Source organism: Macaca fascicularis, chromosome 1 (assembly GCF_037993035.2).
Source record: "Macaca fascicularis isolate 582-1 chromosome 1, T2T-MFA8v1.1".
Taxonomy (NCBI): Eukaryota; Metazoa; Chordata; class Mammalia; order Primates; family Cercopithecidae; genus Macaca; species Macaca fascicularis.
This window is the reverse complement of record NC_088375.1, coordinates 75,678,911-75,689,758: the sequence shown is the minus strand read 5'-3', so window position 1 is coordinate 75,689,758 and position 10,848 is coordinate 75,678,911. Positions and strand designations below refer to the sequence as shown.

General features: G+C 35.9%; 1 protein-coding gene across 3 annotated transcripts in view; it reads right to left on the bottom strand.

Annotated features, from left to right (window-relative positions):
• Positions 1–7,123: 7,123 nt before the first annotated feature.
• SPATA17 (spermatogenesis associated 17) overlaps positions 7,124–10,848 on the bottom strand; it is a 229,169-nt gene continuing 225,444 nt past the window's right edge. For all 3 annotated transcript variants that reach the window (XM_045397234.3, XM_065541898.2, XM_065541900.2), the window contains one exon: positions 7,124–7,385. The gene's annotated coding sequence lies outside the window, so the exon portion shown is untranslated. The remainder of the gene's footprint in view (positions 7,386–10,848) is intronic.

Below are 10,848 nucleotides of genomic sequence, written 5' to 3'. Positions count from 1 at the left end.
TTTCTTGTAGTCACTATGGTCTCAACCCAAATTGCCAAAGATTAGCTGTCCCTATTTTTAACTTTAAATAAATGGAATCATTGTCCACATGTGTGTTTTGCATCCAGCAGCTTTTACTTGACATTATATTTATGAGACTCTTCCATGTTATCGAGTGTTGTGGTGATGTAGTTAGCTATTATCTGTTGTTGCATTTTACTTTATGATTCTACCTCCTACATAAGCCCTTGAACTCCAATTGATGTCTCTGTAGCCCCATAAGACTACAGAAGATTGGCTCTGCTTTTCAGCCTCTTAACCGCCACTTGGATTCTTGGTTTCTTAATCCTGCAGTGTCTCAAAAAACAGAAATGCCTCAAGAGGAAGAGCAGTGGAGCCTGATAGGCATTTGTGACTTCTTTTTAGTTTCTTGGGCCTCAAGGTGTGACAGCATTGTTAGCTCTTCTATGTATTTTAACAGGTGGTCTTATATGGTTTTTCTGGTTGTTTTTGGTAGGAAGATCATTTCAGTAAAATCTATTCCTTTGTAGCAGGAAACAGAAGAAAGGGAAAAATCCACTCATTATAGTTATCTGTTTGGACCTTCGGGTATCACTTTCATTGCCATGTCCTGATACTTCTGACCAAAGTCTCTCTGAACTACTTAGAAGCAAACAAATCCTCACTGATTTTCTTCTTTCTCTTAAGTAGATCTTTAGGTCTTTAAATATTCACGCTATTAACATGCATGAGAATATATCCTAAAGATAGAAGGGCCCCAACTAGGCCTCCTTACTCTCTAATCTCTATTACGGCCTAATACTGTGTAGGAGAAGTGTGGTCTTATCCGTATGATAGAAGGATAATATTTTGAAATAAAAGTGTTATCTCTGGAAGTGTTGTTTTCTCTGTGGATATATTATGTTTGTGTCTCTTCAATGGTAAAAATAAAAATGTAAATATTTTTAGTATTATAAATATTTCAAAATATTTGCATATTTCAAGGCCATTGAGTAAATGAGTAAATGAAAAACTAAGTTTGTAAAACTGATTTACTTTGATATCAACTATTTGTTCTAGCTTAATTCCCCTGAAGCTTACTTCAAGTCAAACTACTTTAATCTAATTTTTTGCTAAGTGTCCAATTAAGACTTTAAAAAATTCCCTTATGCACACATCTTGATCATTTTTTATTTCTGTGCTTTTGCTTATGTAATTTTTTTGTCAGATAACCTCTCTCACTCATATTTTCAATTCAATCAACTTAAGATCCTAACTACTATTAAGCACTCAACGTTTGCCTCCTCTAAGAAATTTGCCTTAACTATTTCTATCTGTCTCCCATCCTATTTACTGAACTTTTAGGTAGACAGCAAGCTTAAACACACACACACACACACACACACACACACACACACACACACACACATATGCACACATTAAGTAACCATTTTTTCACTTTTAATTACTCTTCAGATTCTAGTGATTTCATCTTCTATTTACTAAAAAAAATTATCTATTCATATTACTTTTAATACAGTAATGTTCACACATGAAAGATTCTGTGTTGAATCCTTGTTGAGAAGTCAATGAGCAAATTATCCAGGCTTCAAAAATGACAAAATGATTTTGTGTGTGTTCCCTTCTCCTGTTCAGTGATGTAAATAGTTTACAATAGTGAATAAGAATAAAGAACTAGTATTTTCGTTTTTATTTTTAACTTAGTTTTCAGGTTTCCTTTATTCAAATGCGTTATTTCCACATTGGGAGAGGTATGAAAACTAATTTCTCTTAGGTAGTTTGGAACGAAATATAAACGCCTTGAAAATACATTAAACAGCACAGACTAATTTCAAGCTGGAATATAGGCTAACTATGGAACAACTCAAGCCTAGTAAATAATCATTATTTGATTTCATAGAGATTAGGCTTCACTTGCAATTTGTATGGCCTTATAATCCCCCCTACAAAGCAGCAAATTAACTTTTCAGCTTAACAGGAAACACACTCTCTATGTTTCCCCTTTACCTGCTTAAGTGATTTATTCTGACCAGTATGTGCAGTTTTGTCATTTCTTAATATAAGGATTCTTTAATGAACAGACATGTCACTTTGTGGCAAGGATTGCTTAAAGTCACAGTGTGCTAATGAACTGCCTCACTGCATCACATGATCATGACTATGAAGCTGAGAACTATAAACTCAACTCAATGTACTGGTAAGTGACTGTACCTGCCAGTACCAGCAGCAAGGTGATTCCCGCATTAATGAGTTGAAATATTTAGAAATGGAAGAGTGCTTAGCAGTCCCCTACTGTGCCCTGTGAGGGAGCCTGCTGGGGACACTGAGCCTCAAAAGGAGCAGGCAAAGTCCAAGCCCCAGATCAAGTTGAATTTCACTCCATTTCCACAGGAAAAAGCTTTGAATTACAAAATGAGAGTCATGAACATGTATGTGCTTGTCATGGTGCACTCTTCACTCTTTCTAGGACACACTAAATAACTATTCCCATGTCAGTCCAAATTAACGCCATTACTCTCATTTGAAATTTTTCATTGGCAGTAGTAAACACTGCAAGGTAGCTGAAGATGTAGCACAAAAGATGTGATGAGTTGTGGTTTTAAATAAGCTCAGAGACACTAGCTAAGTAGAATTTAATTTAATCCATGGAAAATAGAGCAACCTAAACAGCATTCCCCGGTGACTTGTTCAGTCATTCACTCAATTTTCAATAAAAATTTATCCTAATGCTTTGCGCATTGGTTTATTAAAATCTGTAACTTGGAAAAAGTGAATTCTGATCCAGCAATACTGCCCCTTCCCAGGCATCATCATTACCTCAAATAGGTTCATATAATTTAGTAAATTATTGTTCCTAAAATGGAAGTGAAAATAAAATGGAAGAGAAAATTAGGGCAAAGTTAAAAGAAAAGCTGAAGTTAAAAAAAATAATAAATTAAAGATAAATTTAGCACAGAAAATGGATACCGTGCGGCTGTAACAGGTAAGCCATAAATGTGAAAAAACAGAGCAAAAGTGGGGATAAAATAACAAGATTCATAATGTCCCCAGATGAGAATACAATCTTGAGTTGACGACCACAGCAATACATTGCATAAATAACCAATTATACTAAAGTTTACAGATATGAAAGATTATTTATTTCCCAAAAGGAACACTTTACCCAAGCAGCAATCAAAGATTGATCTCAGGGTCAACCCACTTCGTGTATATCACAATCTAGATCTACATCATGTATAACTATAAATTAGTGAGACTAGTTAAAAATAACAGGCCACGATGCATGCATTCAAATGACAAATGGTGTTTTATGAGAAGGACTTTGCTTATCTGCTAGTTTATACCTTCTATTAAAAGATTTTTTGAACTTATTTATTATTAACACATTCAATGGATTTCACTTTATGCCAGGTACTCTGTTAGATGTTGGGTACAGGGCATTTATCAAGAAAGACAGTATTCGCCCTCAAAGAAATTAGAGAGCAGTGGAGAAGAAAGGTATTACCTGATTAACTACAGCAAAGCTGATGTGACTTTTGATTTCAGAAGAACTGAAGCATCTAATTCTGAAGGCTCTTAAGGTATATGCCTTTAAACATCCACAGTGGTACTCTTAGTGTTTTTGGTGGTCAGTAGTCATTCAGAATCAAGTTTGGAGAATAACATCAAGGAATTACCAGTTTTGGTCAAACATAAGGTCTCATTAAGTTTCTTAAGTGGCTCATATTGAGAATACAGAAAAGAAGTATATAAGTTGATGTAGTCTAGTAGTTTTCCAGAAGAAAGAGACAAACAACTTTCCCCAGTTATATTTTCCAAGAAGATTTCATCTTGATCTTCTCTCACCTTAATGCAAAGGCAGTTTTTACTCATCTGGACACCTCTGTAGTTATCATAAACTTATGTGTGTCTGGGGGAGAGGCAGATGGTGGTTAAGGACAATGATATTACTTACATACACTAGCAATAAAGAGCCTTAAGCATTCAAAAACTTGAGTCTCATGAGAAGATCAAAGTCATATTCCGAACAACAAAATGCTTAGAAGTTTTTACCTGAGTACCACCTTCTCTGGAAGAACAGAGAAGGTCAGGGTCTACAAAATCAATGAAGGCCATTCATGCCTGGTTCAATTAGGGGACATGGTTGCCATTTATACAAACCTGTGGGAGGAAATGCCTTCACAATCCAATGAAGATGGCCGATTACTTATTTTGTTCTAAGTTTAGAAACAACCAAAACCTTACAAAAGTACACAAAAGTGTTTAATAAATCTTCGTATAGCCAATCATCGGCTTTAACAATAACCAAGTCTTGGTTAATCTTCCTTCATATCTACAGATGGTCCTCTATTTATGACGGCTTGACTTATGATTTTTTTACTTTATAATAGTGCAAAAGCAATATGCTGTAAACCAAAAATACAATTTTAAGACCCCCCCCTTCCCCCACCAAACATCTGAATGAGGCCCTCCTCTTGGCCAAGGGTATTCCAAAGTTAACCTGAAAAACTAGTTCAGGCCACGATGGGACGTGGGGGTGGGGGCAGGGCATGGGGAATTGGACGTGCTTCATTATACCCTCCTCCCTTTGGAATTCAGGCACCACTGACCAGCATTAACATTAAAATAGAGATCTTAAGATTTTTCATAGCAATAAGATACCAAGTTTCAGCCTGAATATAGTACAGCATCACATGACAAATATCAGGCCTTGAAAGAAATTGAGGTGTTTTACCCTAAAATATATTTTTTGACATATTTTGAAACGGCCCTGCAAGGCTATCTCTTATGGGGAAAATCTACATTCTGTAGAGAACCTTTTTTCAGGTATTTTCACTGATCCAGGAGATAATTTACTGAGAGTCTGACACCTTTTTAAGTCAGATAAGAAACATTTACAATCTATGCTCTCTGAAGTCTGCCACCTGGAGGCTTCATCTGCATAATGAGAACCTTGGTCCCCTTATTTAACCCAGATACTGCCTTTAGATAAATTCTTTGAACCAATTGCCAACTGGAAGGTCTTTGACTCCAGCTATGACCTGGAAGCATCCCCCATATCCTCCCACCCCTACCCTCTTGTTTCAAGTTTGAGTCATCCTGCCTTTCCAGACTGAACCGATGTACATTTTACATGTATTTATGGATGTCTTACGTCTCCTTAAAATGTATAAAACCAAGTTGTATAGCTTGACCACCTTGGGCACATGCTGTCAGGACCTGTACTGACAGGGGCAGTGTCAAGGGCATGTCCTTAACCTTGGCCAAATAAACTTCTAAACTAATTGAGACTTGTCTTAGGGCTGGGTTCAAGTGGCTTATGCCTGTAGTCCTAGTACTTTGGGAGGCCGAGGCAGGCAGATCACTTGAGTTCAGGCATTCAAGACCAGCCTGGACAACATGGTAAAACCCCGTGTCTACCAAAAGTACAAAAAATGTAGCCAGGCATGGTGGTCCATGCCTGTGGTCCCAGCTACTTGGGAGGCTGAGGTGGGAGGATTGCTTGAGCCTGGGAGGTGGAAGTTGCAATGAGCTGAGTTCACAACACTGCACTCCAACCTGGGTGACAGAATGAGACTGTCTCATAAATGTTTTTTTTTTTAAAAAAAGAGACGTGTGTCAGACACTTTTTGGTTTACAATGCATTCAATAGAAACCATACTTTGAGTATGCATACAACTATTTGATTTTTCACTTTCAGTACAATATTCAATAAATTACATGGGTTGTTCAATATTATAAAATAGGCTTTGTGTTAGATGATTTTGCTCGACTATAGGCTAATGTATGTGTTCTGAGCATATTTAAGGTAGGTGAGGCTAAGCTAAGCTGTCTGGTAAGTTAGCTGTATTAAGTGCTTTTAACTTACAATATTTTCAACAGGATATTTTCAATTTACAATGGAGTTATTGGGACATAACCACATTATAAGAGGGGAAGTATACGTGTTTCCACTCACTTCTTTGACTTTCAAATTAAATCCCAGCCATCATATCAATGCATCTGCAAATATTTCAACATTTATCTCTATAACTTTGTAAACCAAAACAATACCATATGACACCTAAAAAAAAGATAATCTTTTATACCACCAGTATCCAATCAGTGTTCAAACTTCCAATTGTTTCAAAAGATCTTTTATTTTACAATTTGTTTATTTAAATCAGGAGCTCAAAACTGTACACACACAGTGATTGATAGATAATGTCTTTTTAATAGGTTCCTTTTTTTCCCCTCAGTTTTGTAATTTATTTGTTGAAGAAACAGATCATTTGGCCTATAACACTTCCCAGAGTCTGGATCTCACTGGCCAGCAATTTTAAATTAAAGCTTTTATGATCAATAAATCACATTTCCTGTCCCTGTGTGCTATCATTGGATCCAACCCCAAAATCATATGCAATAAGTTTAGTGTTATTCTCTTCAGATACAAGAAACAAAGGTTCCCTCAGGCTACCTCTAGCAGGAAGTTTTATTGTAAGGATACACAAGGGATGGGATTAAAGGATAAAGGAACCTCAAATGTTGAGTTAACTTCCAAGGATTCCAGGAAAAATCTAAGCATCGCATAAAAAACAGAAACCTCACAAAAGCCCAGCTTTTTGGAAACCAACTGTAGTTCAGAGCCATGCAGGATCTGACACAGCCCTGGCATCCAGATTATCTCTTTGCTCCCTTGGCAGCAGAGACTTGCAAATGTCTTCTCCATTTAAGAGTGCCTGTGTTTCTGCTCCCACACCCACTAGTCTGTGTCTGTTGCGTCTGTGTGCCTCAAGTTCAACAGTCTGAGGGGTTTCTAATTGGTCTAATCAGTCATTATTTCTCAGGGCAGAGCTTTTATGCTGAACTAGTTCACACAATTTACACTTCAAACCATTCATCATCCAACTTACATGTTAGTCACCCTTAATTTGGGTACTCAACACTGGTCTCATCATTTGTGACCCAGGTGATGGGGTCAGAATATGGGTACTTCAGGGGAACCATTTATGGCACTGTTGGTCACCACGGGCTGTGATTGTCACAGACATTCTCAGAGGTAAAAGACTCAAGTTTAAGTATTTGTTTGAAAATATATGTCTAAGAGATTTCAAATACATACACACAATAATTAATTCATGACTAGAGCTAGAAAAGTTTATAGTTTATTGAATCATAGCAAGTATATGTGTTTCATCTGTGTTTTCCTTTCAGAACTGTTAAGTTTTAAAATGCAGATGGCTTCAGTTTCTTCTTCTGACACTTAAGAGAGAGAAAACTAGAGCGATTAAGAGATTCAAGGTCATTCATCAGCCGTGGAAGAATCCAGGACTCCAGTCAGTGGGGTCTTCTATTCACACTCACTTCACACCTTAATCTCAGTTTTACATTTCACCTTCTGTTTTCTGAAAACAAAACAGTAAAATGAAAAAAAAAAAAAAAGAACTTCAGAAACACGAGTTCTTAAATTGTCTATTTAAGTCTTCCTCTCTTAGCTTTAGTTCAGTTAATGTCAGGAGGTCATGGCCCCGGACTTGACTCATTTTTAGCCCTGTTCTCTGCTCTCCATCTACACTACTGCAGATCTTCTTGAACAATCACGATCAAGTCTGGGTAACATAGCGAGATCCCAGTTTTACAAAACATTAAAAAATTAGCTGGGCATGGGGGCATGTACCTGTAATCCTAGCTACTCAAGAGGCTGAGGCAGGAGGATCACTTGAGCCCAGGAGTTCGAGGTTGCAGTGAGCTATGATCACGCCACTGCATTCCACCCTGGGCAACAGAGTGAGGCCCTGTCTCTGAAAAAAACAAAAACAAACAAACCAAAAACCATAAACAAAAAAGCCAGTCTTGATTATGTGTGTCACTGGACACATGGCATATCTGGCAAATCTGCCTCCATTATGGAAAACCACAGCAAAACATCTTCATACAGGTAGGTGGGGTGGTTATAACATTCTGAATCAAACACAATTTAACCAAGAGAAGGACAATGAAGATGCCTTTATTCTTTTCTCTTTGCCAATTCACTACGCCAAAACTTAAAAGGGTTATAAGTTCACATGATGCCAAACTGAATGACAAAATTTAATAATTTTTCTTATTAAACTAAAATTTTAACTCCTAACAGGCACACATATAACTTATATGCTTAATTATTACTCTCCCCTCATAGAACTTGTTTTCCTTACACAGTTGCTAAGATCTTATTCCCTCTGGAAAAAAAGACCATGGCATTTAACCCCTTTCCCAATCCAGGTGCTAACTATACTTATTTTTCATTTTATTTATTTATTTGTTTTAGCTGAGTTGTTCATATGCCAAATTCCTATGGAAAAGGAGAAAAAGCACATTGTTTTTCAAACCTAATAAGTAATTTAATTAAAACTCATCTCATCGGGCCTCAAAATTGAACCACTTTTTAGCAGAAAAACAGCCTGGACCAAAGCCCATTTTGCAAAGACGAACTGGAGGAAGTTGAGCAGCCTGTAATGTAGGAAAACTCACATTGATGCCAGACTGAATCGGGTACATTATCCAATTCATAAAATTCCAACCAATGATTTTAACCTTATCTTGCTAATTTTTCTCCACAACAATGTTTAAAGAGACTCTGCCTGGAAAAATAAATGGCGCTAAAAGGATGGCAAAGCACTCTTGACAGCACATGGCACATTCTGATTTAGACCAAACTGCTTTTGGGAAACTACTGAAAGTTACAAATAGTGACCATTTAAAAAGACAAATTAAAGACACTAAAAGGAGTAATGTTATCCTAGTCAGACAGTAGATTTTAACATGTGTGTGTGTTGAAGATCTAGTTCTGTGTATTTTTCAGTGGTTTAAATCTTAGAGCATTAATGATAACAGCTAGGTACAGGCAGTGTTTATCCTAAACTCAGACATGCTAAAAGAAAGAAAGATTAATCTGATAAAGGCATCACTATTTCTAATCGGACTGATGGGAAAATGTAGTATTGGGTGTAAAAGGCAATGTCGGGTGAATTATAGTGAAGTGATGAACTACCTTGAAGCTGAAGCAATCAAATAGATAGCTCTAAAAATTACTATGGCATCTTTATTCAACAGTTTGGTGCAAGTGTCCCCATCTTGGCCTTTTTTTTTTTTTTTTTTTTTTTTTTACAAAGAGCAGAAGCACTTTGTTGTATTTGGTGAAATTAAATCTTAATAGGAGAGCCTCAGCTAAGGCTGCTGCCCTTCACTTACCAAAATTAAACACTAGACATTCATTTCCTATCAAAGAAAAGGAGATGACGTTTTTATAATATTGTCAATTCACAAAATTGTTAAAAATCCAAAAGAGTTAGCAAACATTAAAAAAATCCATTAACATATTTGTGTCTTTGCATTGCACATTCTTTTTAATTAGAAATAATGTACACCATTTGTTACTCATCTTTGTCTTTCTGTATAAATAATTTAGCAAGTAATTATTTCATCTTCAAGAAAAAAAGATAATTGCCTCTAAATTATTATGATTAAATAGAATAAAGTCAAGATGTTTTTGTAATTGGTAGAGTAGATCAAACAGTCCCTACTGGAGTGTTTTGTTTTAATACTTGGCTTTCATCTGGTTGCATTAAAACATCAAAAAACAGAAATAAAAAGAAGTATCCCACAAAAAGTACTCATAATCTCACCACCCAGAGATAACCACCATTAACATTTTTGCAACATACAAATGTGTACATAGACATACTAAATATAAGTGTGTGCAAGTGTGTTTTTATACATATACACATGTATATATGTATGTATACACACAGACATATATATATATTTAAGTGAAATAAGACTACACAGCATATTTTGAATCCAGCCTTCTTTTCCTAGAAATATATTGTAGGCATTTTTTTTAATTAATGGGTAAAGATTTATAACATTTTACTGTCTGCATAGTACTGCCTTATATGTGTTTCATTATTTAGCTAACTTACAAGTTATTTTCAATCTTTCATCATCATAAACAGAATTGATATATCTTTGAGTTAAAAGCTGGTTCCACACAAATATGAGACATTTTATTTACATTACTTCATACTCTGGCTCTCAAATACCAGATAAATGCTCCAATGGGTAATGATACTTTATAAACCTTGGAAACGGCGATTCCAGTTGGTCTTATATACACATTTTCTATTAGCTCAGAATATTTCATATTTCCCCTCATGTATTCCTTCAGAGTAGCTAAAAGGTAAGACACTGGTATCTGCATTTAACATATTAACTTCCAAGTTGAAGCACTCAGTGGGTAGAGAGGAAAGAATAACATAAAATTGAAGGAACGTTGCCTTGAATCTACCCTGTGCTCTTTCTAACAGCCTGGTGCTTTCTCCTTGCTTCTTGGTCTGAGAGGATAGCTGGGAGATTCTAACTAGCGTGATTTCTCATTTCTGCCCCTTTCCTTCAATTGCAGTGATCTTTGCTGTCTTCACCCTGTACATTCTTTAAATTTGGCCGAAAATGTCACAATACCTCCTATTAGACACACTTCAATTGTAACCACTGCTGTATTCTAAAATGCCTTAGAAATTGAATACAGTATCCACTGAGAGCTTATTTTTTGTTCTTGAGTTTTATATGGTTATCTTTGTTCTTATATATCGTAAACATTGATAATCAGAATTCTATATTTATTTCTTTGGTATTGTAAGATACTTCATACTTCAAATAATGTACATTATTCAGTATAATATTTGAAATGATACTGTATCATCACAGCACTGAGAAGTATTTTGGCTTTGGGGCACCAACAGTATTTTTTCACTATATTGTGTAAAACTATTTATTGTATTAGTTAAAGATAAAGGGTATTTAAGGGCCAGGCATGGTGGCTCACGCCTG